Source organism: Xiphias gladius, chromosome 13, assembly GCF_016859285.1.
Source record: "Xiphias gladius isolate SHS-SW01 ecotype Sanya breed wild chromosome 13, ASM1685928v1, whole genome shotgun sequence".
In the NCBI taxonomy this organism is placed as follows: domain Eukaryota; kingdom Metazoa; phylum Chordata; class Actinopteri; order Istiophoriformes; family Xiphiidae; genus Xiphias; species Xiphias gladius.
This window is the reverse complement of record NC_053412.1, coordinates 9,040,334-9,066,534: the sequence shown is the minus strand read 5'-3', so window position 1 is coordinate 9,066,534 and position 26,201 is coordinate 9,040,334. Positions and strand designations below refer to the sequence as shown.

General features: G+C 40.3%; 1 protein-coding gene across 2 annotated transcripts in view; it reads right to left on the bottom strand.

Annotated features, from left to right (window-relative positions):
- LOC120798277 (E3 ubiquitin-protein ligase Midline-1-like) overlaps positions 1-20,983 on the bottom strand; it is a 58,133-nt gene extending 37,150 nt beyond the window's left edge. The window contains exon 1 of one of the 2 annotated variants that reach the window (XM_040142458.1): positions 20,931-20,983. The gene's annotated coding sequence lies outside the window, so the exon portion shown is untranslated. Of the gene's footprint in view, positions 1-3,508; positions 3,711-20,930 lie in introns of those variants that run through there. The other variant, XM_040142457.1, reaches the window with a different exon arrangement.
- Positions 20,984-26,201: the final 5,218 nt, after the last annotated feature.

The following is a 26,201-nucleotide window of genomic DNA, read 5'->3' as shown; positions in this document are numbered from 1 at the left end:
TGATTTTTTTTTTTCACTTGTTTTTAATGAAAATGAGGATTTTAGGTCTTAATTAAAGACAGAAATGACCTAAGATATTTTTATTTTTTTTAGCGTCGGCTTGGAGTTATGTGACTGCACCTTCTTGAGAAACTTGTTTTTTTGCACATGTGACCACAGTTTAACCTTAACATGCCTAAAATGACCCTGCTGACCTACATCCAAGAGGACATTGTATGTCATAATACCTAACATATGGCCAGCTTGGGAAAATGTTTACAATTATGCATGATTTTTGAGCTTTACAGAGCAAAGTGAGACTTTACGTGATCTGTGTTTATATTGAATGAGAAGGGAAGGAATGAAAAAAATGATATTGCACTTTCAAGAGCCCCCTTTCGGGGCAGATACTTCAAAATGAGGTGACCTGACTTTTGACATCTGTCGGTCTGCAGTAGATTAACCAAAACCCCTCGATGCATATCAGATGGCCACGACATATCTTCAGACTCCCAATCTGAGGAGGAAAAATAACTAAAACCAAGCAATGGCCGAAACCTGTGAAGGCTGTTTGTCCTCAAAGAATCCCGGCTTATTTTGCTTCTAAAGGAAAAGGTAAAAGGGGATGTTTCACCAAGCTTTCAAAGGGACGGAGCTTTACTTTTGCCACTCTTGTGGGTAGTTTTATTCGCAAGCCCTTGCAGAACAAGAAGTGAGTTCTGCAGGTGGTCAGTGAAGAAACCCATAAGTTATGAGATAGAAGGATTACTGTGTGAAATATGATGAACAAAGCAATCTGTTAAGCACTTCTGCACTCAAACGATACATTTAGAAGCACCAGTTACTTGCATTGCAAATCATACAAGAAGTCGATATTGGAGCCAGCTTGGAGGCACTTGTGTTTCACTGCCTTTATCTCTAAAATTCCATTATAAGAAAAGCGGAGCAAGGTATGATAATAGATCTATAGTTCAAATGTTAAAAGTCTTTGGTTAGACCACATTTTGGAATTGTAAAGTAACCAACTGGTACAGGCTCCTGAAAACTGTAAAAAAAAAAAAAAAAGTTTGAGGAACCCCTTATCCTCTCCACAGGACTGCTCAAGCTGCAAAGTCTCACTGAACCGATTGTGTTCATTGTCACAATTTCTGAGGTTTCCATGGCAACATTGCACACTCATCTTATTCAGTTGGTGATTAAAAAACGCACTGGGGTGAATAAAATGAACTGAACTGGAGTGGAAATTGGGGGAGGATGTGAGCAGAAAAAAAATCTTCCAGTCTGTCTTTGCCTTTTTGAAGGATGTTTAGATAGCAATTAGTAGTTTGCCCCTCAAGCGTCTGAAGTGGGCGACTGCTGACGCTTTGAAGATCAAATTAACCAATTAGGGACCGATGACAGTCTCATGAGTTATACCTCCCCATTTTATTATCTACGCTAGGCCGGTGAGATAACAGGATTTCGGCGGGCAACGTAGGTGACGAATGCTACCAGCAACAGGCAGCAAAGTTTTCCTGAAAACATGTTTTCCTTGTGATTAAAAGCAGCAACACTCAAAGTAACTGCTTTGATTTTTAATAAGATCAAGAGAGCATCTTAACATCCTATGTCCCATGCAGGAAAAGAAATGAAAATAATGCCTTCACTATATTTGTCTACACGGTTCCCACAGTCAGTCTTCAGGTTGGGGGGGGGGGGAGAAGGATCTGAGAATGAACACAGCTCGCATAGGCTGACAATGCCACTGAAACGTGTCAGGGGAAACAGGAAAAGAAACAGCAACAATACTATTGTTGCTATATTGGTCCGCATCGTGACAACTACAAACCAAACTTCAGACAAAGCCTTTTTTACCTCCTAGTCTCCATTTGTCCAAGCAAATCTGGAATATGGCAAACCGCATGCTTATATGCATCAAAAGTATTAAAACCTAAACTGTTTATTGAGAAATTAAGCTTTTTTTTGAGAACAAAGCTCTATATATGATTCCCACACTCACTAAAGGTCAAATCTGACACTTTGATACAAAAATTTAAAGCCTTTTAAAAAACTTTTAGTTCAAAAATGTGGACTAAAATTTGGGCAAGCTGCCCCAAAAGTCCCACATGTTTCTCTTTAATTCAAAGTTACACTCATTCCTTAAACTAGCTCTATAATCTGCAGTTACAGTTGCCTCCCTTCCTTGAGTTCCCATTGTCTTGTAGATCAAACACTGAACCTGGATTTTCTCGATCCCTGTGACCCATAGCAGGTGAGAAGGATCAGTGGTAGCGCTGAGCCTGCGGCAGCCAGCTGTCGCACACACGCTCCAGCACGCACGCGAGGCACACACACTTGCACACACAGGCACAAATGCGCACTAATCATGCCTCAGCACATAGGCGATGCGATGAAAGTGAATAATGTGACCTCTATGAGGCTCATAAAAACGGACGGTCGACAGAGTTGCACCAACGTGGATTGAAGAGTAACATGTAGAGTCTACAGTGGCATGACCTGCACGTGCATGTATAATCAAACATGTGTTACCTTCACATATACACGCAAAATGCAGGAAAAAGTGCCATCCGGCTAAAGGTGGCCTCTTCCCTCTAGCTGTTTTAAATTAACGCTGTCAAACTTCCTCCATCTTAAGTGCAAAAAAGACCAAACATTCGGGACCTTTTTTTTAAAGCCACCCACACCCACTCACACACACACACACACACACACACACACACACACTTCCAGCACTCGAATACACGCACATTTTAAGCATCCCTCAAGGCACTGTCTCCTGTCTTTGTGTCTTGGGCTTCAAGCAACCACCAAAACACACAGTGGCTCTCTGAAATTGGGTCACACAAAACGGACTCACACGCAACATAGCCCCACCCACAAACACACATGCGCAAATACGCACACATACACAGTTTTAATGTATGGGCTTTTCTGGTCAATCTTCAAAAATGAACCTCTTAAGTATAAGAGCAAAATTTCAAAAACATTCCACAAAATTCACCATAAACTCTACTCTTGAACCAATTCTGCATTTATCGATGTTGACTGCATCATTTTTGGGGACTATCACCCCAAATTAAAGCTGTTGTGGCTGAAGTTGCTCAGAGCTCAAAGAATGACACATTTAAACCAATCAGGAATAAAAAAAAACGTATTCATAATCCTACAGAACATGTGGTAAAAACAGACTCCCTGTTATAAATGTAAATTCAGCAACTATTCCTGCAGAAGTTTCTCCTCGAACCATCATACAGATGGCTCCACAACACTCATTGGCTGAGCCCCGAAGCCGCTGCTCTGTCATTATCATTCCAGTAATGCTAGCACTCAACTCTTCCACTCCTCATTTCCACTGAGAATAATTTTCTGAGCTGAGAATGGAGGGTGTAAGCATGCGGGAATCCCCTGGAGACTCTCACAGACTTAAGTAAACTAAGAGGAACACAAAGTGAGACACTGGAGACAGGCCCCTTATAGAGTATGCATAGGAAAACAAAACAAAAGCTCCCCTTCTCTTCTTCCCCCTTACCTTCCACATGATTAAAATCCCATCATCCACAAACAAAGTGAAAAAGAGAGGAAGAGAGAGAGGTGGGGAGAGAGAATGAAGGGCTATCTTTGGCTCCCTCTCTCCTCTGTGGGAAGCAGTAACAGCAGCAGCAGCGGGTGAAGCAGCGGCGAGCAGCGGAGTTGGGAGTCAGCGAGGATGTGGATACGTCTCCGTGACTGTGTCATCACCTCTCATGACATGCTTCCTCCCCTGCCTGTGTAAGCCTTTCCATCCTGACCCGGCAGAGAGAGAGAGAGAGAGAGAGAGGGAGAGAGAGAGCAGGGACAAACTAGTGCACCGCCCCCCTCTCTATCTCCCCACGCCCCCTCCTCCTCTCTCCCCGTCCCTCCCCCTCCGGTTCCCTGTATCCAAATCTGCCAGTGCGCTGCCCTGCCTCTAAGTAGGCCAATCACTGATCCAGTGGGGGTGGAGTCTGTGTGGGCCGCCTGTACGCAAGTGTGAGTTTGCAGTCAGATGTTTCATACAGACATTTTGTGAGTAAGTGTGTGTGTGTGTGTGTGTGTGTGTGTGTGTGTGTGTGTGTGTGTGTGTGTGTGTGTGTGTGTGTGTGTCTACTTGTCTCTGCTGATGTGCTTGTATGCAAACTCATATGTGGATGTGAATATGTACACATGGAGGCAGTCCTTAGCCAAGTATCATTTTGCCTTAAGTAAGAAGACCTCACTGTAATCTTCACCCCTTTTACTATTAATTCTCAAAATTAGTATGCAAATAATGGCCAGGTCTCACATATTTTGAAGGAACAAATAAAGGCTGGCCCCCAAAGGTGCACTACGATTGCACTCCTGTCACTACATCTCCCATTCCCTTCAACTGAACCCTGCATAACTGACAAATTCAAGCATGCAATTCTGGTTTCAGTGGAAAATCTTGACCGTCATCGCTAGGCTCACAGGTTCACTTCTATTCAACTTCGCGCTGCAAATTTATCCTAGATACAGTATGTGCCAAAACCCTGTTTTTAACATACCAGCCAGCTCTGGGCAAAACACGGGAATTTCTGAACATTAGGTTTCGGCAGTGGCTAACATTAGCAAGCCACAAAAAAGAAGACACAAACACCTAAATACTGGTAGGAAGCTTTGGAACGCTCAATTCTAATGACCAGGAGACACGTTTCTCCTCTTTTTATAAGCGAAGCAAGCAAGCTCCACTGAACGCACAGAGACTAACCTAATATCAATCCTCCATCAAACTAATGGTCAGACAACAAGCAAACCAACCCCCATTTTGTTGAAGTAACTGTAATTGCTGAGTTTCAGCATCATCGTACACTGTCTACAGTCTGATGGCTTTGCTTCCTATTTGTTCACTAACCATATCAGAACTGTGACTTCACATCCCTTTTCAGGGCTGAATATAGGACGCTTTAGCTGAATGGAGGACAAAAGTTGAGGACTCAAAACAATTGGGTGAAAACCTTTCAAGCCAAATTTGAGCCCATTGTGTAATGGCTCACAATGGCTCAGATTTCTAAATTGCTAATTCCATCAATACAACAACAAAGTCTTCAACTCACCACTCTGTTGTTCTCAATTTCTCTTTTCAAGTACAGTTTTCATCCACGAATGAATTCCAATCTATTCTATTTTGTCGTTCTTTCAATCTTATTGCATATGTTTGACATTAAAAGACTTTAAGACAGGGAGGGATTATGCCTTTTTAGCTGCTGAAAGGCTTTTAATTTGAAACATCTGTGCCAGAAACGTTGAGATCATTGACAGTACCGCATCCATGTCATACCGTAGTTATCATAATTACAATTTTCCGACTTGTAAATGGTGCACACATCAACATCCAAGTCGTAATTATGACTGGGAGGCTGAGAATTTTCTGATCCAATATGGTGCAATAATAGTATGGAAGTGGCTAAAAACCATGGCTTTGCATAAACAGCACACACCATCAGGAGCAATTCAAAATGGGGAAAATCAGGAAATATGATAAAATATACTTACAACATAGAGGAAATATCTGGCTCTTTCAAATAAGGCCCCTCTCCAGTTAAGGTTTAAGGCTACTATTTGTGAATTTACTGTATACTATCTTCATCTGTCTGTACTTTTGCATCCATGACACCAATCTTTTTTTTTTTTTTTGTCTCCCCGCTGTCTCTCCCTCTCTCGCCACCTTGAAACTTCAGCCGTTTTGGCCACTACTCATAAAAACAACCCCCTTTTTTATGCAGCCCACAAGGAAAGCAGCTTAAATTAATCTCCAAGATGCAAGTCAGTCATTTACCCTCCCACACAAGGCACGCGGCTCGGCCATAACTGCAACCTTTCATCCACAATCCTCAGCATTCATCAGCTGTCTCGTCGGAAAATATATCTCCCCGTCATGTCTGTCCACGGTGCTCTCAGTACTGGCTATCGAGAATGACAGAAGCACAATATAGCCAAAAAATGGAAAACTATCAGCCCAAATATTATTTAGATCTTAACAGCCCATGTGATGTGAAAGCTTTGAAAGCCTGTTGCTCATTGGTAGCTAGATGACAAATAATCCCTAACATTTTGCACCAGGGGAGTGAGGCCTGTAGTGTAAAACATTATTCTTACCCTGCAAAGGGTTATGGGTTTAATTCAATCCTGTATCCTGGACTGCAGGATTGCAGAGCCAGAAATTGTATTTTGGCCCAAAATTAAGTTTTATGCATCAAATGAAACTGTGTGACTGGGTCTGATATGTTCCAGAAAGCATGTCTGAAACTTAATGCACCACTGAAATGCCAAACACTGACAGAGATTTCAATTAGATAATTGAATTGGAATTCCTGTAAGGTCACTCAAAATGTGCTTTTAAAGCTTTGGCTCAGAGATCTCAAACGGAGGTTGTTTAGTGGATTTAGTGAAAAGTTTCAGAACCTTCCCCTGAAATTTAAGAAATTCACGAATTCCAGTGATCATGGATATAAGTTATACTATAGCTAAATTATACGACACAAAGATATAACATGCTACAAGGCTATTAGCATAGGTGTTACAGGTGATGGCATTTTCCATTAAACAGCTTTTTCATGCCTTCAATATGTTCATGTATAATATTTGGATTTAGTTAGTTAAATGTGTGTGTGTGTGTGTGTGTGTGTGTGTGTGTGTGTGTGTGTGTGTGTGTGTGTGTGTGTGTGTGTGTGTGTGTGTGTGTGTGTTTGTGTGTGGGCACGCTGTGGTGGGGATTCTGGCTGGGTGTTTCTAGCAGTTGGAGTGGGATCATTCGAGGTGAGGTGGCTGCTAAAGAATGTTCTTCTGGAAAAGGACAAGGAAAGAGTTTCCATCTTGGGTCAGTTCTCAGCAACAGCAAGACCACTAACTCTTCGAGCACTCTCTACCATTCCATCAGGAAATGAAACGTTCCCTCACCTCGGCAAGAAGGAAAACATAGGCACACATAGTTAGTATGATTCGAAAAAGAGAAAAATATGTACCTCTGCAGGGAGGTCAGTGCAATAAAAATAAATATTTTTAAAATCTGAAAGTATGGAGGTCACAGGAGGTCGTAGGTCAGTAACTTTCTTTCAAAGTGATCTCTGTCGCAATCTCTTTTAGAACTATCCAAACTATGTTCTAACATGTCACAATGACAGATAGCTAGAGGGATGGCTTTATGAACCTAATTATACGGGTTGGTAATCGGATTTTCATGTTTTGGAGCATAAACAGAAGCTTGATTTTTTTTTTTTTTTTTGTTAAACATTACAAATTTGAATTCTTCAAAACTGTTGTTTGACTTAGTGTACACTTTCCATTTCCCCTCTTTTATACACTATTGGTGTATCACAGAAAATAGTAGCTATACAGTCAGCTGCTTTTCAGTCATGAACTTAACTATTAAGTTATAGGTATGCTCAAAAACAAATAGTTTGCATGCCTTGATGAGTGGGTATTCCTGCTCCAAACAGCCACACTCTAAAGTGGCGTGAGAAGCTGGCTGTGATGGAAAGGGAAAACATATGATAATCGATAAGGAGGTGATTCAACAGCACTCTTCAGAATTGAAGCACACAGACAGGAGGCCTCTTCGTTGATTCAAGTCTCTCAGTAGAAACAGTAACTGAAGCTTTCACGGGTGTCCTCCGCCACAATAACGCAAAGTCAAGTGGCAGTTTTTCACCTTGAAATATATGTTCCTATCTTGCCGCTACTGATATCCAATGAGCTTCTAATGACATAGTGCAAATAGAGATGGAGGGTATTGAGCTCCAAATCATGACTTGATTTGCCAGGCAAAATGGACATGTAAGATCTGCAAGAGGCAATGCTTCGTATTCAGTGCAAGGTACAAGTACAACATACAAGAAAAACCAAGTAAAGTGAGGTAAAGTCAAGAGAAATCTCACTTCCGGGAAGATGATTTGAAAAAGAAAAGCTTCAGTTCTCGTTGTACTGCTGTTACATACATACAAACACAGCCATATTGAGAAGTTGTTGAGATGTTAGATGACGTTTTGTGTCAGTTTTTCGGTATTCTTCAAGGCCTTGGTTGTTTGTTCTTGAGAAACTATCCTTGTCAGGATTTTATTCTGTCACCTGTTAGAAACTATGCAAAAAGTAAATGAAAGGGATTGTGACAATAAAACTCTGCTATGGCAAGCAAAACCAACATCTTTTTTCTGTTGTTTGCTTCAAATTAACTGCTACCTTTTCTGTAAAATGTAAGGGGAAAAAGAGAAAACTTTTAACTCCACTTTTGTCTTTCATTTCCAGCTCTCCCATTCCAACTCTCTGAATTTAGGAAAGCTGGCCTCTACTTTGAGTTTAGAGAGGTCTTACTTTTAACAACCAAGAATGAGCAGAATGTGGTGGAGTCCGTCTCTACTCTCAGGGTGAGACCATTACGGGGATAAGGCACGACAGGGTTATGACCAAGACCTTTGCAGAGGGCACCAACGCTGTTGGTAGCCTGGGATTTGTAGGATTTGTGCCACACATGTGCACATAGACACGTGACCACAACTCTTTGATAATTTAAATGGCTCTTAATCAACCACTCATGTAAAATAAATGTAAAAAGACACATACTGAAGGCTACCCAACAATGTAAGTCAGCATTCAAAGACCCGCACATACAGTGGGGTCCGAAAGTCTGATACCGCTGTACATTAAAATATCTATAAACACATGAGCTTCATCAGCTCATCATCTTCCAGAGGAATCTTTATGACTTAGATAAACAGTGTCTTAGAACCTCCCGGGGCACTGATCATTGTCTTGGACAGTAAATTAGATATGGATTCATACCGCATGACTCACGGGAGGCTGCGAGATATTCTGTAGAGCTCCTCATACATACATTTTCGCTTGTGCCCCAAAAAATAGTGTTTGTGACCTTTTTTTTAGAGCACCTTCATAGTCACAGCTAAGGCCCTTTTTGGAAAATGTCAAACACATTTGCCCTCAAACACAGGCAGTAAAGGGCTGGTTTCAATTAGTGAGGAGAAGATGTACAGCTGATACCAGCCGAGCGGAGACACATCAGCTGCTTTGATGCACAGTTTGGAATTAGGAGGGAATGAAAGTCAGAAAGAAGTGTTTGTATGAGTATTTCAGAGCTTTTTGTGTTTTTGTTAAGGAGATTCGGCTGTGTTGTCTGTGAGTTATCTGCCTCTGTCAAGTGACCTCAGCGAATAAACTGATCTAATCAGGAAGAAAGTAATACCAGAAAAGCCCTGAAAACAGATTTTAAGAGAGGAGGAGAGGGAGTAAGACAGGCAGATTAAGAGATGTGGAGGGAGAGGGATAAGGAGTGGAGGAGATAAAGAAGTCTAGTTGATAAAGGTTAAAATGTAGGTGCAGTTTTGTTGGTATGCAGAGTAGTCGAAAATCGAGAGGTAGAAGGGAACAGAAAACTGTTGCAATCTGAGACGCTACTCATTGTCGCTGGAAATAGCTCCTTTACTACATGAATCAAAAAGGTTAAAACACATGAAGCTGAGGTGTGTGTGTGTGTGTGTGTGTGTGTGTGTGTGTGTGTGTGTGTGTGTGTGTGTGTGTGTGTGTGTGTGTGTGTGTGTGTGTGTGTGTGCGCACGTGGCAACTGAGGTCAGAGTGAGTATTAAGAAACTCTGAATCAACAGTAGCTGTGAGCATCTTTACCCAGCTGGCTCCCTTCAAATTGGATGCGATGAAACAACATCCTCCAGGATGACGAAGGAAGACTGTCTGGATTACTTGTCAGATTTCAGGGTTTAGATGAAGCTACTATAAGAGCATCCAATAGTGTGCTTGCACATTATGCATGCACACCACACACATGGACATCTAGATCCATAGCCAGACCCTGACACATTCACCAGCAGCAACAGCTCAAGGTCATTCTCTGTCACACTAACGAAATTCACTGCAACATCATCCAAGCTAATGCACACACAGAGAAGCACACAAACACATACATGCCCAAAAGCGATCGCACAAACACACACACAGAAACACACACACAGAAACACACACACACACACATAGAAACTGATAAACATAAACATACGCACACAGATGTACTCGCACACACACATAATCACACGCATATATACGGGTGTCAGGCCGCATCATCACTAGCTGTCAGCAGGCCCAATGTGTCCTCAAACTGTCACATAGGGAGTCACGTCCCTCTGCCGCTCGCCCTCAACCCAAACCAACACCCGCAGGCGCACTAGGAAAACAACTCATACTCACGCTGGAAACAGACCCGGAATCATAAGATCAATCAGAAAAAACATTAGCTTTAGCATAAAAGTTAAGTCAGGTTTAATTATCAGGAGAGCTTGTTATGAAATTGTATTTTTTTCTAATTCAATTTCAGGTCTGTTCCCTTGTTCTAAGACAAATAAGCTTTTTAGAGTTAATAAAATGCCTATAAGTCAGTTTTAATGTGAAGCCTTAAAACATCTTATTAACACATTCCTCAAAATAAGGTATTGTATAATAAGTATCATGGTGCCAAAAGTAAAGTATTAAAATGGTGGTAAATTTCAAATCCAAATTTTGATACCCAGTCCTTCTGATCTGTGTATTTTCCTGACCAGTTTACGGTTTATAAATGCTCAAACCAATGTCTAAGCTCACTATCAAGGCCAACAAAGCCAGAAGACTTTTTACAAGATTACCATAGGCACTGAGGCACTTAAAATGGTACCATCTTCATTAGTCATTCACCGTGTCATCATCAACGTCCTGCACGTTTTTTAATGAGAACATTTTAAAAGTACTAAAGCGATCTGATTATTTCACCTGTTCATATTACTAATACCAATCCCAGTCTATTAATACCACAGACTTAACTCTTGAAGGTTTAACAAGATATACTGTAAATGCGCATTGACTGTATTTAATAGGTCATTGAATATTATGCACTACTTGGTGAGCATCAACAGAGTCTCAGGCATTCATTGTCACACACAGCTAAGTTTATCTTCAAGCTAAAGTGCTATTTCAGGCGTCACTACATTATCTATTAAAATTCTCCCACAGAGGAGAGTACAGTTTATGTGCCATCTTGTGTTTAGTGAAATAAGGGCACACCCTTATGATGACACATACCACATTCTCTTCATTTCTCTTCCTTTGAGCCCAGGGGAAAAGCAAATGTAATTTAAAATACATTTGTTATGAGTTCATGGCAGGAAGGAAGATCATTATGTTGTTCTCCTGTGAAGTACACTCCTACATCACGGAGCTTCTCAAACTGCAATCCTCATTATGTCCAATGTTTAACCCTCCAGTTAGTCCATCAACAGACAGTACCTATCCACAATGGTTTTCATGGATTTTGCACCCAATTATCTCTCAATTTTTCCCTGGAGGTTGTGTAACTCAGGAGTCGTCATTCTACATTAAATGGAGGTCAGCACTATCTGAATCAACGAAGGACAGCAAACATCACTGGCTGGTGAACAGCTATTGCCTTTCAGTATAATCACACGCCTAATATGTCAAATCTGAAGTGCTTTAACCGCAGCTAGGATAAAAACTACTCATATGTGCGGGGCCATGAAATAACTTTATAGACTGACTTAAAGTGTCATGTCATATCGTGCACTTGTGACCTTTTTAGGCGAATCTCTCCAACCCAGCGCCAACGATTCAATCAGCCAAGCCTAAAACTGCTCCAGCTGGGACACCTACTGTGGTTCTACTGTGGTTCCGGAAAGGCATTGCAAAACAAAGTGCAACTCTGTCATTTGGAGTCCTGAAGAAGGAGGTAATAGGAAATTATATGTGAAGATGTTTGAAGAGCAAGGTGTTATTTTAAAGTCATACTGCTGCTTTGGATGAGCCTTCCCACTGTGAGAAAAATTGACTTTTTCCCAGGTGTGCCAAATGACAGTGCAAAGCATGAATAAGTTATAAGTGAATGTCAGGCTCTCCGACCTCCCCCGGTCTCGTCCCTGCAGTGTAGTGCCCCTCAGTGTGTGTGTTCATGTGTGTGGTCGTTAATGTAATGCAATGGTTTATGCACTATAGTACACTGGCAGTGAGAAAATATTCTGATTTATGGGCCTGCCATCACCTATGACAGTGAGTGCACACACATGCTGTACACAAACAGAAAGTGGGAACATCTCACTTTGTTCCTAGTGAATATAAAAGCTTGTGTATCTTCTATGGCCATAAAAAGAATCAGGGATGCTAGCTGGGGATGCAGATGATGATCGAATGCAGTGCAAAGTCAGTGAAAGCTGGAAAATTAATTAATGAACATGCATTTTGTATGAAGGTGGGGAGGGGGCTCCATACAGTGGCAGTGTGACTACAGCATGAGACGGTGATGAATTATAAATGGAATAAATAACGGTCTCAGTTGGATCGTTAATGGTTTGAATTATTAACAAACTCTGTTGGGCTTAGGTGGGATTTCAATAATCGTAAATCATCTGGTCTAGCCAGTTTAGGGCTTCTTAAATCTGTGATCCAAAAGTAAATAACAAAATTTGTCTCACCTTTAAAAATCAAAACCCAAGACTGGACTATGCTATCACTGTCAAATTGATAAGAAGCATACCGAATGTTTTCCTTCTATAACTTTAACTCTTCTTGTTCAAAAATTGGCCACTAAGGAGTGCGTATCATGTACAGCCAAACAATTTTAAGAGTTAAGTTTAAGGAATTTAGTTCTTACTCACACCCTTTCATTTGAGCTTTTGTCTGACAGATTAGGGCATAGAGCAGTCATATTGTACCTTTTGATGAATGATGATTGATGCAAGAGCAAGGCAGTGAAAGCTGCTTTAGAGTCTAAGTGACCATATATTTATATGCATATGCATTCCTGTCTCCTCAAAATCATAATTATATTCCTTTTAATTTGTTATTGCCCGTTGTGTTTTCATGTGGAACTTGGTTGCAGCTTGGATTATGTCCCCTGGCAACATTTCTGCATTGTAGGAGGTGCTATGTTAATGTAATATACAAAGTGTAGGACGTTGACACATCCTAAGTCCCGCAGGTGGTTAGGTTTAGGCAACAAAAGCACTTTGCCTAAGATCGGAGAGAGATCGTGTTCAGTGTTATTAAAGAAAACACGTCCCTTCTTGTGCAACCTGTCACGTCGGACAGTTTCAATATTAAACCAGCCACTAAGCTGGCAGTCAGTCAAGTTCAGTATCAATGTGTTGTGACTTGGCAGATACTAAAAGTTTACTCATTATGTTAATAGAACATGCAATCAAATATATTTTCTGTTGCAAGTAGTGGTATATAAAAGTAATTTCTAGGAGACAGGGTTGGCATATGTCTAGAGTACAGCCTATAATGTCCAAAATTGCAAAAAAGACATATTTTAATTAAACGTGCTCACATCTTTATACTGAATTAACATGTACTCACATTTGATTTTGATCCATCTATTATCTATTCCTGTTCATCCTGTGCCGGGTCACTTGGGGATGGAACCTATCCGGGCTCACACTGGGTGCAAGGCATTGTACAAAGAGGACAGGTCGCCAGTCTGTCACAGGGCTAGCACATAGAGACAGGCAGCCATCACAGTCAACACTTATGTGCAATTCTGTGTCTTTGGAAAGTGGGAGGGAACCAGAGCTCCCAAAAGAAATAATGCAGATACAAGTGGAGTATCGATTTGAACCCAGGACTGTCTAACCTGTGAGCTACTAACCACTGAGCAAAAATGGATTTTCAATTGTTCAAAACTAATCTCAATAATGATTCAATTCGGCTCACAGTACATAGCAAATCTTGGCATTCTGGACAATCAGTTGCTCACAGATGGAATAAAAATGGAGGAGGTTGAAGAGGTAGAACATGTATCTAAGTCACTTCTAATGCAGTATTTAGACAGACAGATGGGCAGGCAGACAGACAGGCAGTTTGCTGGCACACGGAGGTGCATCATCCCAGGGGACAAAGCTTCTTAAAGCGAATGACATTTGCTTCCAACATGGCTACTTGCCCTCTCTGCCTGTCTAAGTTTCTCTATCAAGCTCGAGCTGTCCCCTCAGGCCGCGCCAACACCTAGTCTCTATTCTTCTAACATCAGCACGGATAAATACTGCCGGCCGCAGACACACAAGGCCCCTTTCCAACACGCACACACACACACACACACACACACACCCTGACCTCAGAGATTCGATCGATAAAACACCCCCGGCACTTTTCCAAAGCTCAGAGAGAGACACTGTTGGACTGTCTGTCTGTGTGTGGGTTTGCGTGCGTGTGTGTGTGTGTGTCTGTGTGTGTTTTTTTTTAAATTTTTGTTACTGCGCTACAAAACAAACAAGACTATCTATAAAATCATTAGTCATATTGCATTACTTTCCCTTGGAATGTACAGCTTTTTACATCTCAGCATGTGTTATCTGTTTGCACAAAGGGAATCCAGTCTCAGAGAAAATTTCAAGTGTTTGTTCCTTCCTGTGAGGGTGCATCGCCTCTTGTTGCGGATGCAGAAGCCAACCCTGTATGCATCAGTCAAACTGAGCAATGGTGGGAGATAAGCATTGTTTTGTTTCAACCCAGAAGTTGACTGGCTCATCACGCCATTGGAGATCCTATGGAGAAGACCATCTTTTGAGAGGGTTAAAGTTTCCTGGAGGAAAAAAACAAAACAAAGAAAAGCCTGTATTCTCCTTCCAATATCTGGCCTCAAGTTTCACTGCAGTAAACCAACAGAAATGGCCAATCACGCTACATTCATTGGTCTTAATGGAATATCCCATTTGTGCTACTCTACACCCACGGGGTGAAGCAATCCTGATGCTGATCAATAATACAACTAAGATGTAGTTGAATAAAGGTACAAGGTATACATTTAATATTGATAACTGAGAAATATCATAAGTTAATTTACCATTTTTATATTGTATATATAAAAACATCTATATTTTACATGGAAATATAAAAATGAAAGAAATAAGCAATAAAGACTGAAAATAAAATAAAAAGAATAACAAAGAAAGATTTGTCACTGTAGATACAGCTCAAAGCAATCTTGATATATCTCAGCCCTCAGCAGAGAGTGAGATGTCTCATCCTGGGCTGATCAAAATGACTGAAATCAGGCTGTACAGTGAAAGCTGAGCTTACAGTTCTTCATGGAGAGGGGAAGCTAGTCACCCCACACTGGTCCCACACCAGAATTCCTCATCTGTAAGTGAAGGCTATCAAATGTGGCAATGGTGAGAAAGTAACTTCATAAGGCATCCTGAGAGAAAACACCCTTCTTTTGGGGAAAAAAGATGCCCCGTTGACCTGTATGATGACAGGCAGTGTTAGTTCAAATACTACTGATTCCATTAAAGTAAATTCCTAAAAAAGGAAAGCATAAAAATAACAGTAGGGGTAGGTAATTTACAGGTAATTTACAAAAAGGTTCAACCTTTTATGACCTTAATTGTGAATGTCACTACCTATATTGTCATGGTATTTTACAGCAGTATACCAGGGATATATGATTATATGATTTATGGATAATACACCCATGCGTCAATCTACACAGTAACTCGGAAGTCAAAGTAATTTTCTACATCCTTAGGGAAATGCATTTTGATTGAGTTTCACCCTGATTTGGCCAATGCAACATGATTCCTGATGCCCTTACAGGTCTGACAGCAGGGTCAAATAGTTGAATTATCCTTCAAGTTACAGATATGAACTTTCCCCTGAGCACTACACTGGCTGCAGTTTTCCAAGACAGTTTGGTGACTTTGATTCAGTTTACCAGACACAGGCCTTTTGTGGTTCTCCCTCAAGGCTAATGTGAACCAAAAGTGATCATATCTCCAGTAAACATCTAACAGACAGTTATCCTTTGTTCAGACAGCACACAAATCCAATTGTTTTCAATAATCATAAAGGCTGACTTGTTCACCCTGTCATTTATAAGCCTCCGCAATGAATTTGTGTTTGGGATATTTAATCTTTTGTTGTCATTATTGTATTGGTTGTCTTAGTAACAGTGCAATTGTACATGCTGACTAGGATTATGTTTCCTGATTAGAAAGGCTGGGCGCACCACAATCTTTAGATTTTTTTGGATTTATTGGTGAGAGCACTGTGGCCAGCCTTCTTGTTTGTTGCTCTGTGGTTATTTTAGCTTGATCAGATTTTTTTTTTTCTTTCTCAGCTTAACATGTTGGAGCATAGCATTTGAATTTTTTGTTTTCACCCCGCAACATATAATGTGAATGAGAGCGCAATGGAATGTTTTGAGCTTTTGCTTACAGATCACAACATTGCACCTGGAAAACCTGCCCCCAATAATTAGTTTGCATGTTTTTCCCAGAATCACACGGGGGGAGTATGATGTAATATCATGATACAGTGATAAAACTGCACATTCGTGATGTTGAACTAGACTCTCTTTGGGACCAGTTCTCCCAACACTGCTTTCCCAGTTTATGAATTCTCCATGAGGAAACATCAATCCACTTCTGCTTGTAGGCCTGACATTGACTCTGAGCTTCAGCTAATCAAAGAGCCAATTAATGCAGGCAGCACTATGCAGACTGACCTGCAGTGCAGTGTTAATCAGTGGCATACTAAGCTGCACAGGCACAAAGACTTTGTAAACTACATGAGACATACAGTGTCAGCTATCACTGTATGTCGTTAAGAATGATCTCGTTTGAATTACCCGCTGTTGGTATTTAGGAGGTTTATTCTATTGTATCCTTTTTTTGTTGAAAATCCCAGATCAGGTTTTGTTGATTATAACAACTGTGAAAAAGATTGATCTGCCAGATCAATGTTTGTCCTTCCTTGGCAGTACACCCCAACACCACTGAACATTGACTGTGTTTACCTTCCCTTACAGGGTCACCTGGGGCACCAGCCTAGCACGGAAAAATGAGCAACTGTAAATTGGCACTACTTTTTAACAATTAAAGATTTTCGAGAATTGCGTAATCCTGTGCCAATATAAAGCGTTGTGTGGTGTTTTGGCACTTCATTCAAACTCATGGATCTACAACTCAGACTGGCCTTAGAGGATCAGATTTCATGTCTCACCAGCATCTAAAACAGACCCTTGCATTGTTTTAGCGCAGGGCTGGTCTGACTGAATCCCACATATACAGTGAAACTATACACTCAACTTGGTTGCTTCGTGAGACACATTCTGCAGCTTTTTAGCAGACAGGTTTAGTTTGCTATCATGTCATTGGGTTAAGCTAACAACATCCATCCATTAGCTATACCCGCTTATCCTTGAGGGTCACTGCCTAAAAAATTTCATGTTATAATGAAATAACATGAAAAATAACATAAACCTTAAAAATATTTCATCTTGTCATTGGGAACATGTTTGTAGGACCCAAATTAAATTGATATTGGCAATTTAAAAGGTAACTGCATTAATCTGGTTTAAAAAAAGTTATATTGTATTCTCTTCTGCTCTATGCAAGGTTATTGTCACTCCAAATGTGAGTTCTCATAGAGGCAGTGCTATCTGTACAAGGTTCCCAGCATATTAAACCATAGTAAGACCCTTCTATTGTCCTCTAGAGGCTGGCACAAATACACAATGTACTGAAAGAAGTTGGATCGCCAACATGGCCAAATATGTGGTCGAGCCAAAGCTGTGTGTTCAGCAGAGACTGAACAGAACAGGGCACTTGACTAGTTCATGGTCCATCTCATCACCGAGTGTCTTTGGCTCTCTCAAGATTAGTCATTGTGCAGATGAACATTCAAGTGTCATGTTTGGTCACCCGTAGAACAAACCGGCTCATTCATACAGTCCAATACCCCCCGGGTGGATGAAAGGGGGCCATTGCAAATAAAATGCCTCTACTTCCATTTAAACCCTACCTTCTTCTCTCCAAACTCACCCCCCTGCATTTTCTCTCTATTCAAGCTCATTTTCTTGGGCTTTGGTATAAGACAAGGAGGTGGCAAGGGGCCAGATTTTGGCTGTTGAGGAGCTGAGACTTGAATGCCAAGCTCTCAAGTCCTCAGCAGAGAGATGGGATTTTATAGCTGGAAAGTTGGGAGGGGGGGCTTTGGCTGGATATGAATAAGATTGGACACACTGGCAGTCGCTGATGCCAAGGCCTCCAAGCTTGAGACCCTGCTGGGCTCCAAATATGGCAAAGAGGGTGTTAAAACTGAAAATAATTTGAGTGTAGTGCAAATAATTAAGACGTCAAAGGAGGATGATTTTAATCTGTATCAAACCACATTAAAATTATATTCCTATATTTAAATCAACAAATGTCCTTTTTCATAACAAAAATGTTATGTTTCTGGCAGAAGCAAGAGCAGTTTGTGTCGAATGAAGAAGTAAAAAAGAGTGTTGCCTCCAGAAACCCAATATCTCTACTTTTACTTCACTATCTAGCCATCTTTTGCTTTCTCCACCTTTACTTCACACTGTGACTAGACAGGAACTCAAATGTCTGCTTGAGGTTAGTGTCATATATCCAAACCTTCCTCCACACACCGTTTCACTCAATTTTACCTCAGTGCCGCTAGCTCCAGGTACGCAACTGTCACATCCTGATGCATTCACCAACACCTCCCTCTCCACATGTCAGCAATGATAAGGGAATCAAGTGTGTGGAATCCATAATGGGGAAGGGATGGACCGGGAATATTATGAACTACATGACCACGGCAGTAATGACAACCTCAAAAGGTTTCTGTTGGCTTGGTTAGAAGTGAATTATGAAACATTTCATCCATCTTGAAGGAAAAGGTCAACGCACAACCAGGATTCGTAAAAACCTAATCGACAAAAGATAAGCATCATTTAAAGTGCCTTGGGCCTCGTGAATAAAGTAAAAGAATTTCCTTTAAAAAGTCAGTATTACTGCTATTGTGGGGAAACCTCCTTAGGAGTTCAAACTTAAATGATTCTTTGAAACCACTGACACATTTTCGGAGATTTTCAGCTCACAAAACCGTTTTAAATTTGTACAAATTGAAACATGAATTCCCATCACTCTACATGACAACTTTGTTTTACTGAGTTTTTTGGGGGAAAAAAATATATGTATGTAACATATGGTTTTTTACTCTACAGCAAATATAGCGAAATACAGCTAAATATGTTTCATTTATCCTGCACTCAAGTAAGCTGTAGATTCATGTAATCAATCAGCCATAGAGAAATCTCACTAACTGCACCAGCAGCTAAATGCATTTCGCATTATTATTCAGTATTTAGAGCTATGTGTGTTTGTATGCTGGCCTTCAATGAACCACTTTGCAGAAAGCATCATTACTGTGTCAGCAGTTCAAAAAAAGTCCGCGGTGAAATTTAAAGCAAGCAATCACAAATAGAGTAGTTTATGTAAACGCACGTGTTCACCATAGATCCCTATGTTCAGCATTCAGCGTAGCAAAGTTGTCTATAATTGATAACAGTGTATATACACTATTTGTATTATTCATTGGCCATGTCAGTTGCAATTCTCCTCAGACATATTGCATTGCAGTGAAGCATGGGAGGTTGTTTAACGCTGGGACCTCCACAGAACTTCATGCAGACCAAAAGGAATGTAAGCTTCTTATATTGTGGAGTTGATCTATACTTTTAATCTTTGCAAAAGAGTGAGTGCACATTTGCATGCATTAAAACCCAGTAGAGGAAGAACTGTAATGAAGAATTTTCAGTTTGGAGGCGTCTGAGAGCACAAACAAAAGTTCAAACTGAATATTACATAAGAATCATCATTATAGTAGAATATAATGGGAAACATACCTCTCTGTCGGTCAAAGTTATTGCTTTTTATAGATTAGGAATGTGCCTGTGCATTCAAATCATTGCTTACAGTATTTAGCATTCGCAAGTTTTCGGCAGCTCATGGAAGAAGACAGTAGATCTGAGACTGGGTTTGTATTTCAAGTGGCCTAATTCATTTTTCTGGACATGAAGACTTGAATTAAAGTGTATGTACTATCCTATGTTTTATTTTTGACTAAAACATAACATGCATCCTAACAAACCCAACAAACAAGGCCTATTATACTGACTAGCAGAAGATTGAGCTTTATAAAATATTCAGCCCAAATGGGGAACATTCCCTTCCATAACATGATTCCAAACAAGCAATTTGTTCATTGGCTCATGTACGTAGAGAACAAAGAATAAATTGGATGATATTTTGTTATAAATAAACAAAGGCCTCCTGGGAAGTTGCAGTGTACAGCTAACAAGCTAGTGTTAAAACATAAGTATAACGTTCTGTAGATTTTAGACAGTTTAAAAATACTCAAACACACATATTGACCAAAATATGACCAAAGATATGACCACTTAAATTAGATTGTTGAGTTAATGTGCAATCAGTGGACAAATAGCCTTTACATATGATGGGATAGATGGATGGAAGTAATTTTTAATTGTGAGCATTTACCTTTTTGCTCTTTAAATTGTGTATAACCACCATTAAGTAATAGTAGTTAGCCACTCAAGTCCCTAATTCACAGATATTTTGTTATATTTAAATAAGAGCGTATTGTATTACTGTTGTTCACATATGAAAAATAGTTGTTTTTGTGTAGTGCTTCCACTGTTTATTTCTAAAATTCAGTAGACTATCTACTTGCAGTTAATCTAAGGATCTTGTAGACCTATAATCAAGCAATTTGAGTTCGCCAAATACAAACAATACAAAGCCAACCAAAAGTCAATGAACAACACATGCAGAAATTCAATTTGAAAACTAAAGATAAAGCTGTGCAAAAGCTGCCCTCAGACAATGACAGTAGCATACACGTGCATTCAGCTCCCACACTTGGACCACATGGAGCAATCAAGCCCCCTAAACACCCCCACCCCATCCCGACCCACTCCACCCCTCCGATGTATGACATCCTATTGTGCATGTGCTATGAGGAAGAAAAAAAAAAATCCCTAAACCTATTGCCTCTAAAGGAATGGTCCCAATGAGAGTGAATTAAGCAACAAAGGAGGCACTTACATTCAAGAACCTCACATGGTCCTCCGAGAGAAAGGAAGAGAAGCGTGCAATGATTCCAGTCTGGAAAAACAATAGTGAGTAACCTTGAAGAGTAAGAGAGAGAGAGAAAGAGAGAAAGTGAGGAAAAGGGAGAGAAACAGTGAGTTAGAGAGATGGGAAAGAGAGGTGAGAGAGAGAGAGGACGCAGATACATGCATCCACACATCCAGCGAACAAGCAAATCAAAACACTTAGGATCTTTTCTTGCATCTCCCCTCCTCCTCCTCCTCCTGTTCAGCCACCCCCCCACCCTGGTGCCTCCGGGTTTTACTTGTCATCTGTTCAGGCTCAGGCGAGCATGAAGCGGGCAGAGGAAACCAGCACTCCAAGTGTTTTGTCCGGTGGTTGGGAAACTCAGGCTTCCATTACGTGGAACATTGAGCTTCTTGGCCCCTTCTGCATGTTTGATCCACAGCAGATTAATGGAGAGGCGGGAGACGATATCCAGCATCTTGGCTCATCTATCACAACTTCCTAGAATTTTATCCTTAAAAATAAAAAAATAAATAATTTCTCCTTGTGGAAAATGTAGATACATCTCATTCAAAGGCATCTGTCCAGTTTCCAAAGTCAGTTGGCTACAACTGCACATCTCACTTAAGTCAGTCCCAGCGAGGATAATCAAAGTCCCACGACTTAGTCTGAATGCGGACACATAGCCACAATACCTCAATTCAATTGGATCAATGGACTGCGCTTGCTGTGCAGCCATTTGCTGATTACGCAAGATGTTACGATGTATATTTCTTTTTCTCTCACTCTAAAAGCTGGTGCAATCTGTTTCAATTTGTAGTAATGTTTGCAATTTTTCCCAGCTTAGAGTTGCTTTTAAATTTTAGTCATTGTCACCCAAGGGAATAGAAGCATAGAGCAGCAGATGTTTTCAAACTCAATCTCCACAGTTTGACTTTCAAAACTCTAAACTGAAACTGGCTTATTAAAACTAATGGACAAAGTATTTAATTTGCCAGTAGCTGGTATTTAAAATGTATTCTCATGCCGGAAAATAATAAATGATTATTTTATTGCAATATATTTGATCTCGGTGGGAAGGAAAAGTGTTGGAATCAGCATGTTAGACCATCATATGACACTGAATTCTTTTAAGGAAACTCTGCTGCTCATGGTTTTAAACTTTCTGCCCTTAACTGGATGAGAGGCTCCTAATCTAGTCGCAGACAACAGTATTTTTACTTGTTCTAACTTTAGAATACAGTTTATTGCGACCATTGGTCTTTTTTCTATTTTTAATGATATGTTACCTGTTTCTAAAGCAAACTCTCTATGTTTGCTGATGGTATCATTATAACCTATCAACGAATGTGGATCGTATATAATTAAATACTAACAACTGAGCTAGAATGGATTTCAGATTGGGTAAGAGTCTATACTTAGCTCTGTGTGTTAACATGCTAACATTTGCTAATTAGTAAAAAAAAAAAAAAATGCAAAATGCTGCAGCTGAAAAGGAATGTCATAAACCAAAGTACTGGAGAGATTAACATATTTGACCTGATGCTGGCACTAGAGGAAACGTTAAGGGATTACCAAAGTTTTCACAATGCACCATGTGGGGAATGAATACCTGTACAAAATTTCATACCAGGTCATTCAAGAGTTGTATAGACATTTCACTCCAAGGCACAAATGTCATCCTAGTGGTGGTGCAAGAGGAAAAGCAATGGGAATCGCCAAAGTCATCAGGATACATTGTGCCGGTGTTGTGCCAATCAATCAAGTAGATATAGTGAAATTTAACTGGAAAAGTGAAATTTTTGACCTGCTAGTGGCTCTAAGAAGGATGGGATTCATCTTCTGAGAATCATAAGTCCCTACAAAATTTCATCCACTAGTAGTTGAAATATTTCAGTATGGACCAGTAGTGGTTGACCTACAGACTTACCACCTTTGGCATCCATAGATCCTTGCCTCTAGCTTGAGAATGATTGGGTTCATCTGTTCTCACCATCTTTGTCAGTCGATTTCACATCCAATGCCGAATCTCGCCCATGATCTTTCTCCGCCCACCCATGACTCCTGGTCAATGACTTTGACCTCTTCCCAGTCACTGCTGTGACTGGTTTCAAATTACATTTCTAACCATAATGAGATGAAGGAATGAAGTGAACACATATCAGAAAACTTGAAGTCCACATATAAACAGATGAGAGTTTCAGTAAGTAACGTCACTTGTTGTGATGTGGCTAATAGAACAGTAATTGTTAAGAAGTGGTGTGTGGGCATGTTTCCTTGAATGACAGGTGTCCCAGACTATCAAACTCAGCTGACTATTTCACCCCCCCTATGGCTTTAGCCAGGATTTGGATTATTGTGGTACCTCCAGCGTCTGACAAAGATGGTAAGAACAGATGAACCCAAATCCTACCATCAAAACACTTAAACCTCAAAAATGTCAGAGCTCAAAAACATTTCTCTCTAGTCTGTGGCAGAAACGTTTTTTTTTTTTTTTTTTTGCACACTCTGCCCTCCCTTTGAAGTCTCTGATGACAGAATACCTAAGGCTGGAAATCAGGCTGCAGGTCAGTGTACAAATTTATACACACAAACCAAAAATGAAACTCAACACAAATGAATGTGAATGAATTAGAATCCTTCATTTTACATTTCTTCATGTTATCATTTTACGGTCATTCTCCAGCCAGCACAAATGGGTCCTGAGAGGAATTCATATGGCCAAATCATACAGATTAACCCATTTGCCCATATTCTTCTTAAGGAAAGCAATTTGGACATCACTGCTGACAGTGGTTAGGATTTGAATGATCTAAGCTGTCCAACGGCCCTAACAACATGATCAGCAGCTAAATCGAGCTCCACCAGGGAGCGTAAGACCTGCTGATGAGGCCAGACATGCCTAATCATATGCTTCAGTTGCAGGAGAAAACAGATTAAAGTGAATATTGAATGTGCCATGCTTTTGAGTGAGGGCTATTCATGCTCCATAAAGATTACAGAGGATGTACTGTGGATCTGATTTTCATGTCTGTATCTTCTCTCCCTCATGCCCATGAACACATAGGGAGATAATCTTGAGATGTGTTGGCTTGCCAGGGAAGTGGTGGGATAATCTTCCGAGCCACCCAGGAGAAGGCCTTTAGCTTTTCATGTGTATTATCTGAGTCAGATTACACAAGTGCATCCATTTTTGTATTTTTGCTGAAAGAGTAACTTACTGAAATGGTTCTCTTGCTGCACATTGCTTCGATAAGGGCTGTTGTTGTGTGCTCTAAACAATGCCACAAGAGCTTCAGTGATCAATGAGGGAGGAATAGACAATGTAGCCTACAGTGTAGCTCCCATGAAACATTCAAAGATATTTGAGAGTTGTATTGCTTATGTGTTTGTGCTGGTTGCAGCTGTCTCAGTGTCTCCCCAGAGCTCAAAGATCAGTCCTAATATGTTCCAGGACAACCTCTGGCACTTTTTTAATGCTGTCATCCTGTCTTTGCTGCAGTGGAAAATATTATGATAGACCTGTTGTGTCTTACATTACTTCGAAACAGAGGTGAGTGTGTGTGTGTGGGGGGGGGGGGGGGGGACACACATCCTCTCTGATTCCTGAGAACAGAGAAGTTGAGAAACATAGGACTACACCCACATTACCGTAGCCAAGTTAAAACTGAAGGTGTTAAAAATCCAAGGTGTAGAAATTGACTGGAAGGGTGGTGCATCTGTTCAGTCAAACATGCATGGGATGGATGACTGTTTAATGGTTTAAACAGAGGTTTATAGTATTTGAAGACAGCCAAACTCACAATTTAATTTTTGTAAATGACATTTTCTTGTCTTTTTCTGTTTCAAGTAAAACGCAGTGATTTGATGGCTCATTAATACAATCCATGGGGCTATATCTATATTAAGGACAATGAGGTCATGTCCCCTCTATTTAGGGGAATTTGGAGGGTAAACTAAAAAATGAAAATGTACATAGCATAGGTATTCTACAGTCTGATTCCAGTATTTTCAGACATATTTTTGGACAGAAATGAAATAAGGATTCAGTAGTTAATGTTAATGTTATTCCTGGCAGTGAGGACAGGACTGAAGTTGTTACAAATCACCATCTAATGACCACAAATGGCAGTCCATCCAAAAGTCATTCAGATATTTTAATACAAAACAAATATGTCAACCTCATGTTGGAGCTAGAGGAAAAGTCAGTGGATCACCAAAGTTATTAGAATTCGTTATTAGAGGAATGAAAGCATAATTTTTAAAATAATACCCAGAGATGAAACTTATTACCATATTAACAACCAACAGCTAGGAATTAGAAACTTTGAAGGACAATACAGGGAAAGCGCAGTTTAATTACATGATATTAAGTGACTTCTGGGTACTGAAGTTTCACAGTTCACTACCTTGCTGCCTAAAGGCACAAACCTACCCTCATAAAGCAGGAGTTTGGTTTATAGCCTTCAAAGTACATCAAAGATGATAATTAATGGGATCAATATGTTCCAAAATGAGATGTTAGTTTATTTGAGCGCCAGCACACTGTACACACAGATCCCAGCTGTGCACTGTATACAGTTTGAAAGTGAAACAAACAGGTCAAGGCTGCTTTTAAGTGAGCATCCGCAGCTTTTTCTCTGCTGATTCTCCACAAACAGGTCAGCTCTGCACCAGAAGGGAATCACTGACACACATCCACCGTCTGTTGACCCATTTAGCCCATCTGTACAGCTGAAAAAGGCAAAGAAAATACACGACTGGTATTTGAAGGAAATATAAACAGACCTTACATGTCACCATTACCAACATAAGAGTATATCCTAGTTACTATTTAGTCTCCTGAGTGAAAGCTGTTCACACATCATCACACATCATCACACTCAACATCAACCTTAGCTAAAACATGAGCTAAATTTTGGGTGAAAGGCCAAAGAACATGGAATTGTTGGGTGGCAACCCATCCTTTTGATATTTGATATTTTACCAGCCTGACCGTTTAACTGTTACTAAATCTATCACTAAATTTATGATACCAATGTTTATATTACTGAACTATTCTGTGGATATTGCAAAAGCATTCAACACAGCATTAAATGCAAGGGAACAGGAAATATGTCCTTCTTTCTTTCTACAGGGAATGAAGAAAATAGATACCAAATTCTTATTGTCATATACATTTACATTAAAATATGGCAGGGTGACGTTAATTCCTGCCACCGAGCCTTTGCATAAATATTTCACATACTGTATCAGCAT